Consider the following 9,881-nt stretch of genomic DNA (forward strand, 5'->3'; position numbering starts at 1 on the left):
TTAACAAGATTACTGAAAAGCAATTTGAAGCACCAATGAGTATAGATGGAATACTAGGAAGAATTACAGGAATGTCATTTTTTACTAAAATCGATTTAAAGCATAGTTTTTGGTTAATACCTCTAGAAAGAAAAAGTAGACAGTATACAGGATTTCAGATAGATGGAGTAGTATATAAATTCAAAGTAGTACCATTTGGACTTCAATCATCTTGCAGTGTTCTATGTAGATGTCTTCATGATATTTTGGATCAATATGAACATTTTGTAATTCACTACATTGATGATATATTAATTTTTTCTAAAACGGCTGAAGATCATGAGAAACACCTAAAAATTATAATAAATAGATTAGACAAAGTTGGACTAAAAATAAATCAAGAAAAATGTACATTTTTTCAAAAAGAAGTCATATATCTAGGTTATAAACTTAACACTAAGGGAATCGAAATGGATCCAGAACGGACACAAGTCATTCAGGAATATAAAACACCACACAATTTAAGAACTTTAGGAGGATTTATTGGAATAATTAATTATTATAAAAGGATGACACCAGATCTAAGTATAAAAGAACTTCCATTACTTGAACTACTGAGAAAAGGTGTAAAATGGAGATGGGATCAGAGAAGAGAACTAGCATTCCAAGAAATTAAAAACATTTTTCTGTCAAATTTAAAAATATATTATCCTGACTACACACAGCCATTCATATTAAGAACAGATGCATCCATAGAGAGATTATCAGGGGTATTATTACAAATACATGATGGGGTCGAATACCCAATACAATTCATTTCAAGAATTACAAAGCCACATGAAAAGGGTTACTCAGTTTCAGAATTAGAACTAGCAAGTATTATACATTGTGTCACAAAATTAAGATTTTATTTGTTGGGTAATGAATTTACAATAGAAACAGATCACCAAGCTTTAACGTCTATATTAAATAACAAATATGGAAACAGTAGAATACATCGATGGAGTCTAATATTGAGTGAATACTCATTTGAAATCAAATACATTTCTGGAAAATCCAATATAGTGGCAGATGCTTTATCAAGGTTAGAAAATACATCACAAAAAGGGCAGCGAACAATAAAAATTGGATTAAATCAATTAGTAGAAAGTACTGGATTATATTCTAAAGAAGAAATTATAAGAGATCAGATCAATTTGAGTGAAAAACAAAAAGTCCTTAAGAAAGATGGAGTTTATTATAAAATAATAAATGGCATAGAAGTATATGTAATAACTAGAACTTTAGCAAAGAAAATATTGAAAAATTTACATAAGAATTATATGCATATTGGTTCAAGAAAGCTATGGATGCTATTTAGGGACAATTATTTTGCAAAGAATGACATAAGTATAGCAAAAGAAATTACTACCCAATGCCCAATATGTCAACTAAACAAAGAAAAGAATTTCAAAAACCAGAACACATATAAATCTAATGTTGTATATGAAAAACTAAATACAGTTTCCATGGATTTTATTTCAAATTTAGTTCTCAGTCCAACAGGAAAAAAGCATATACTAGTGATAGTTGATTTATATACAAAATTTATTAAACTATATCCCTGCTCCAGAACAAATGTTAAAATATTAAAATTATATATTAATCAATTTTTCGAAGAAATAGGACCATTTAGAAATTGCATAATAGATAATGCTACATATTTTAACAACCAAAAATTTCGGGCATTTTGTGAGAAAAAGGGAATTAACATTCATTTTACAAGTATCAGACATCCTCAGGCAAATCCTGCAGAAAGATATATTAAAGAAGTTATAAAATATTTAAGGATACTGTGCCAAAATCAACATGAAACTTGGCAGCAACATATACCACAAGTAAAATATTTTTTAAATAATACACATAATTTGAATACAGAGGAAGTACCAGAATATTTAATGTTTGGCCATATAGGAAACAGAAAGTGGATTAGTGAATATAATCAGGATATGTTAGAACAAGTAATGCAGAAAGTGAATAACCGAATTAGGAGGAAAGCTGAAAAATATATCAGAAGACAAAATCGAAATATAAAAAAACCAATCACATTTCAAAAAGGAGACCTAGTGTTAATTCGTTCACTTAGAAAAAGTAATGTTAAAGAAAACCGTTGTAAGAAATTACAACCAATGTTTGAAGGTCCATATACAATTGAAAATCAGAATGGACTAAATAGTTATGTGTTAATAGATGCAGAGAACAGACTAAGATGCATGTTTCATATCAGCGACATTTTTCAATATCATGAAGAGATAGAATAATGTTTTCTATACCTTTAACACAAATATAACAACACTAACAGCTTACTGATATATCCATTTTATTCAATAGACTTGATTTGTTAGATAGATGGCAGATTTCATTGTTGTGAATAAATTTGACATCATACTTGTTGAATTTTGTACATATGGAAATTGTTTGGTACCCTAAAAATCATAATTTGGGGTTAGATACAGAATTGATTGTATAAATGTCTTTATAAAAAGTGTAAAACTTACCAATTCATATGGATGAAAGCCTGTTGAATGGAAATAATTCCTAGATTTTGTCTATAAATAAACAGAACACAATATAGATTATATTTTTAATCAAGGTTATATTTAATTCTCTGATATAGCATCCATTGCTCCATTTGACATGACAGTTTGACCATAGAATAGCCGAACTGTGCTCCGTTGTTCTCTGCTTTGACATAGACAGCGAACAGGGATGTATTTGTTAGAACAATTAAAATAGCAAATTAAATTATTTCATTTATTATAATTACTAAGGTATGTGGATAAGAAAATTAATATTTAAAAAAATAATAGGTAAATTATTTATTTTAAATTTAATTTTGGGGTGTTGAAATGATATTATTTAAAAATTAATTTATAAGTTACACATTAGATAATATTAGATATTTGGTTATTTTAATAAGTTATATACTAGAGAATTTAATAAAAATTATTTATGTGAGGGCATTTTTAAGAAATTAGCATATAATAATTGTAAAAAGTTGTATTTTAATGTTGTAAATATATTTAAGTGAGCCATGTGCATAGGCAACCAACTATACAGTAAGTGACTGACAGAAATTAAGAATTTTTAGGAATATAAAGTGGGGTTATAATAATAATGTTAGTTTAAAATGTTTAATTTATATATATTTAATGATTTAAATGTTTATTCTGATCTGAAAAGCCTAAATGTCAACAAAATTATCAATAGAACATTAACGAATTCTCCAGAATGCAGAATTTGACCTTTGTTTATGTTGGAACATTCTGGAATAATGATTATGTCGGTGGATCGAATAGATACTTTTTTCGAGAACATCCATATAGAAGAAATAGAACTAAATCGAACATGATTTCTTACCAGATGATTCTGGAAGATTGAAAAGATATAAATACCCGTGATTTGGATTCAAGATGGCCAGTTTTATTATGAAAGTTAGTAGAAGATAAACTCATTTAGTTAGTGAAGTCAATTGTTCAGAATTTTTAAGACGGTCAATCAGTTACAAATAGTCCAATTGTTTAATATAGTGAGTTAAATGAAGATTAAAAATGATGCACATTTATAATTATACACAAATAATTATTGAAGATTAAAAAAGTATATTAGAAGAATATTGGAAGAAATTAAAATTATATTATGATTGGAGATTAGTATAAATCAACTTATAATAATTGGATATTGGTATATGGAAAAGAAGAATAAATATAAATGCTGTTTTGCTGGTTTGCTTGGTGGTTTATAAAGGCTGGTGAAGAAAAATATATCTTAAATTGGTAGAAGCTGATAATTGGAAAAAGTAATTTCACAAAAACAAGGATAACCGAAGTACGAAGACATTCAGTGGTGATTAGAATATATATAGTGGAAAACAGTTCATTTAGGCATTCAGAGAAAGAAAAATTCAATTTTTGAAGATAGTTTGTTTAAATTTTACATTGTCTATAGAATTTAATTAGTTTTATAAGAGTATCAATTTAAAGATAGTTTATTTTAAATTTACATTGGCTAGGTTAGATATATATGTGTGTTTCGTAATAGTTATAATAAAGATAGTTAAAAAAAGTACTTACAAACTAATTCTTTGAGAACCGCGATAAAAACCCTATATATTATATTATTAAAAATACTCATTGCTCATCATTCAAACAAACAATACATCATAACATATATATATATATATATATATATATATATATATATATATATATCATATATATATATATATATATATATATATCATATATATATATATATATATATATATATATATATATATATATATATATATATATATATATATATATGTATATATACTGTAATGATGTTTTGTTTGTGAATGATTGTTTTATTGAGCAATGAGGGTTTTTATCGCGGTTCTCAAAGAATTAGTTTGTAAGCACTTTTTAAAATTATCTTTATTATGATTATTATGAAACACACACATATATATATATATATATATATATATATATATATATATATATATATATATATATATATATATATATATATATATCTAATATATACAATGTAAATTTAAAACAAACTATCTTTAAATTGAAATTCTTATGACACTAATTAAATTATATAGACAATGTAAATTTAAAACAAACTATCTTTAAATTGAAATTCTTATGATTCTAATTAAATTATATTAACAAAATTTGGTAGCTTTCTGTCACTGAATGCCTAAATGAAAGTGTTTTCCACAATAAATATTTTAATCACCACTCAATGTCTTCGTCGTCAGCCTCAGTTATCTTTCTTTTGTAAACTTGCCTTGCCAAATAGACCACAATGTTTTAATTATCAGCTTCCACCATTTTAGAATATTTTTCTTCTTAATAGTATTTATTAATCAGTAAAATATTGTCCTTCCCTTTTCCTATTTATTCTTCTCTCTAATAATCTTTTTTTTTTTCTCTTACAATCACCATATATTGACTCCAATCCAACATACATTAACTCCAATAAATATATCTCCAATCACAATGTACATAACATAATTTTTAATCTTCAATAATATTCTGATTGTTCTGTTTCTTAATCTTCATTGAACTTACTATATTGAACATCTGGACCTTCCGACTGACTATCTTGAAAATCTGACTAACTGACTGACTTTCTGTCCTTACTATCTTAAAATTACTGAACAGCTGACTTCACTATATTGAAAATATGACCTACTGACTTTATACTGACTTCATACTGACTTCATACTGACTTCATACTGACTTTACTATCTTGAAAATCTCCCCACTGACCATTTTGAATCTAAATCACCTCATATTTATATCATTTTTTCTGTTCACGAATGTTCCCGAAAAAATATATGTTCGAATATTTCCATTTCACAGACATAACCATATTCGCGAAGGTTCTACCGTAAACAAAGGTTAAATTCTGTCTATTGACGTCTTTCTAGATAATTCTTTTTATGCTATCTAGAAGATTACTATTCTAACTAAAATTCTATCTAGAATTTTATGGAAATTTAGGCTTTTCAGATCAGAATACAAATTTATATATAAATTACACATTTTAAATTAATAAATAACACTATTTTTACTCCATAATTCTATATAAAAGTTCATACTATCCAATTCACTTAAGTGTATACTTGGTTGCCTATAAAGATGGCTCACTCAAATATATTTACAATATTATAATTATTAAAATAAACAAATTCATTGCACAAAACACTTTTTAAACTTATTATTATGTTAATTCCTTAAGAATGCCCTCATATAAATATATTCTATAATATTCTCTAGTATATAACTTATTAAAATAACCAAATACTTTTTATATCTAATATTATCTAGAGTACAACTTATAAATTATTTTTTTAAACACTATTTTTCTTTCTCCTATGTTTAATATCATCTCAATACATATATATATATATATATATATATATATATATATATATATATATATATATATATATTGTACTAACCGCGTCATAAACAGTTTATTGTAATCCTAAGAAAAACGATTTGAACAAATAAAATGAAATAAAAAATTATAAAGACGTTTGTTAAATATTCTAGACCATATTTTTATGCTCTCTTTTCTCAAACTCATTACCAACAATGGAAGGGAACTGTTCATCAAAATTACCTGTTTAACTATGTTCTTCCAATACAAAGTTAATGATTAACAACAACATTGATGAATGACCAGGCACAATTTATTCACACAAAAGTCATGACGTTGTGACCGTGTTAAAAATCTGATGTATTTAGTCAGGTGTTTGATAAGCATTGTTTTCATAAAGGCAGTCACAGCGATGATATTCAGAAACCGTAGAGTCCGAATAATCTATTTGGATTTTCAATGATATATTATTAATTTTGGAAAAAGGGTCGTCAACTAAAATAATAGCGTTTAATAGCATTTCTTAATTTTGTAGTGAATTAGCAGGTATGAGGTCTGTCGTATATTTTTGACTAAAACTCCTTTTTTTCTTTACATCTCTATATTTCGCTTATTATTTGTTTGCTTCATCAAGAGAAACTACGATATACTTTTAAATAAACTTAATAAAATAACGCTGTTATAGATTATTAAACTTACAGAATTAAGAGTATTATAACATTTCCATGTTCAAAACAGTACTGACAGAAGATATTACAAAAAAATACGTATTAAACAAACCATAGAAATAGTCCGTTTTGTTACGTGTTAGAAATATACAGGATATTAGGATAAGGATTAGGATAATTTTTCATACCCCTAAGTGATAAGGGTTGTTCACCCTAAATTTTTTTTTTATTTTTCGACGAAATTTTTTTTTTTTTTATTTTTCGAGGAAATTTTTTATTTTGGTTTTTTTATAATGTTGCATTAAAAAATACATACAACCCTAAACTTTTACTTTTTTATCATCAACCCCTATTTTCTAATATATAAAATTTCCCTGTCACAATGTTAGTTACCGTACTCCTCCGAAACGGCTTTACCGATCTTTACCAAATTTTATAAATATGCGCATTCAATAGGTCTGAGAATCGGCTACTATCTATTTTTCATATCATACCCCTAAGTGATAAGCGTTGTTCGCCCTTAATTTTTTTTTTTTTTCGACGAAATTTTTTTTATTTGTTTTTTTTTATAATGTTGCATTCAAAAATACATACAACCCTTAACTTTTACTTTTTTATCATCAACCCCTATTTTTTATGGCTATTTTAGTGCAATGACAATCAACAAATCCCAAGGCCAAACGATGTCTATTTGTGGCTTAGATTTGAGTACACCATGTTTTTCACACAGGAAATTGTACGTAGCATGCTCTCGAGTGGGTAGACCATCCAGTTTGTTTGTGCTCGCTAAATATGGGCTAACAAATCATATTGTTCACGCTATAGCATTAAGAGATTGATTTTGTTTGTTAGGGTTACTATCTTAATTAATATGTGATATGTAATTGTAAGTAATAAACTATAATAACTTGAAAATAATATTGTTTGGCGTTTGTTATTTTTATATTCCCTTATCGTTCATAGCGCTCCTCGCCCATTTCACGCATATACCACATACTTTCACATTTATAATCAGTAAGGAACTTTTTGTCTACACTAGAATTTATCTAGAAACTAGAAATAATTTATAAGGCAAAACAGCGTTTTCCGGGTCAGCTAGTAAGTATTTAAAAATGACAATAATATACATAAAAAAATACACTATAATACAGTGCAACATAATTCCATATAATAATACAATACAAATTAAAATGCAATATCCATAAGTATTTAAAAATGACAATAATGTAAATAATATTAATAAAAAAGTCCTCCCCGACTGGGAATCGAACCCCGGTCTCCCGCGTGACAGGCGGGGATACTGACTACTATACTACCGAGGACATGGCACAAATGTATTTCAAAATTGACAGTTCTGGATCATACAGTAATTTATTGAGATTATTATTTGGAAATACAAAAGACTAATAATTATGAACATTTAATAAATAATACAAAACATATCACATAAATAATAATATTAATAAATATTTTATTATATGTATAATATTATATGTATATATATATATATATATATATCTTTATATATATATATATATATATATATATATATATATATATATATATATATTATTAAATTATATATACAAAAGGAACATTTTTATATTCGAGAGAGGAAGAGAGAGAAAATATATCTTCTGTCTCTCTCTTACTCATTATCTTACATATGTAATGATTTCACAGATTCACTCCCATACAAATTTCCAACGTGGAGCGCGCGTATAGATGTATAACTTCAAAAATAACTCCAGTCAGTGACATTATTTTCACTACCTATTCCCACAAGAGTTTCACTACCAGGTCAACTCCATGGCAAAAAGTAAACTGTTTCCTTTATCGCCAAGAATATTATTAATTTAGAATTATTCTGATTTAAGCCATACATACGGCTTTCGCAGCCTCTTAGGAAAGAATTCACAAATCCAGAAACCTAGAGTGTCAAAAGAATTGAGTTCCGGGGAATTATTTCGGGATTATAGAGTTTTAGGCGATTTGTTATGCTTGAGTACCACTCAAAAATTTTCTTACGCATCTAGACATTGTCGGTAGTAACCGCTTTCTACATATTCTTACAGAAATGCTCACTGTTTGATACGACATGGTAGTAGTAATAATAGTATTAGTAGTATAGCATTTTTTAGCGTTTAGCTTTTTATATACTTAGGACAGCATAGATATGAAATCACATTATATAAAATCAGAATGGCCCGCAAGAAGTCCCTTAAGTCTAGTGAAAAAAATGTGGTTGAGGAGCCTCCCTTAGACCCAAAAGATCTTTTACTTTCACAGTTACATATTAAGTTGGGATTGATGAAAATTTTTGTGATAAGAATAAATCAAGGAAGGCACGCCTTTAAATATCTAAGAAACAAATTCTCTTTATTAATAAAGCTAAAGGTAAAGGAGGTATTTCCTGAACGATCCAGCATTTAACAGAGCTTTGAAACGCAAGAAAAAAGAAGCTTGGAAAGCTCTCAACATAATTATTTGTCGATTTTTAGCAAACAAAGAGATGATTACTACTACTTTCTCCATTCCCACCTCGTCTTTTCTCCCCAGGAATCAGGATATTTTAGTAATCTAAATAAGGTAAAAAGTTCGTTGGAACAAAACTGTGCTTGCAGATTACTGCTAGCTTGTATATAGAGACATGGCCTGGAGATCACAAGAGACAAGCTAAAAGACGGCGATCAAACCAAGCTAATAAATTATTCTCTTCAATCCTAGTAACCTATAAAACATTCTCTTATGAATTTAGAACACTTGGAACATATACCTTATTAAAGGCAATTCCTATGGACTCTGAGTAGTTGATCGTATAAAAAATATTTATGTTTTATTTTTCAATATTTAAAGATAATAAATAATATATCATATCTACTATATACCATACAAACTAGAACTAATCCTATAATATATCGTAATATTTTTATCGTAAAGTACGTACGTGAATAGGACATGTAAAGCGGATGGAACAAAATGACCCAGCTAGAAAAACGCTCCTTGATAGACCCATCAAGGCCAGAGAAGAAGAGGAAGACCCAGAACAAGGTCCTTGATAAGGTTCAAGGTTCCTTGATAACATCGATGAAGATATAAGAAATATGGAAATACCTGCTTAGCGGAGGAAGGCGATGGATAGGAACTGGAGAGAAATTCTTAAGGAGATTGAGATTAGGACCCATACAGGTTTGCAAAGCCAGAATGATGAATCAAATAATTTCCTTGTCATATTCGTTTTGCGCAACCCAAAGTTGGTAATATTTGGCCCATGAATTGAAGTCAACATAAAAAAATGTAGAGTAATGCAAA

The 9,881-nt window shown here is 27.5% G+C and overlaps 1 long non-coding RNA gene across 1 annotated transcript; it reads right to left on the bottom strand.

The window, feature by feature from the left end:
- Positions 1 to 289: 289 nt before the first annotated feature.
- On the bottom strand, positions 290 to 2,592 carry LOC140435626 (uncharacterized). The gene is made up of 3 exons (XR_011950199.1): positions 2,517 to 2,592; positions 2,292 to 2,444; positions 290 to 329 (listed from the first exon to the last, which is right to left on the bottom strand). It is a non-coding gene; the product is annotated as an uncharacterized lncRNA (long non-coding RNA).
- Positions 2,593 to 9,881: the final 7,289 nt, after the last annotated feature.

The sequence above is a fragment of the Diabrotica undecimpunctata genome, chromosome 3 (assembly GCF_040954645.1).
Source record: "Diabrotica undecimpunctata isolate CICGRU chromosome 3, icDiaUnde3, whole genome shotgun sequence".
NCBI lineage: Eukaryota > Metazoa > Arthropoda > Insecta > Coleoptera > Chrysomelidae > Diabrotica > Diabrotica undecimpunctata.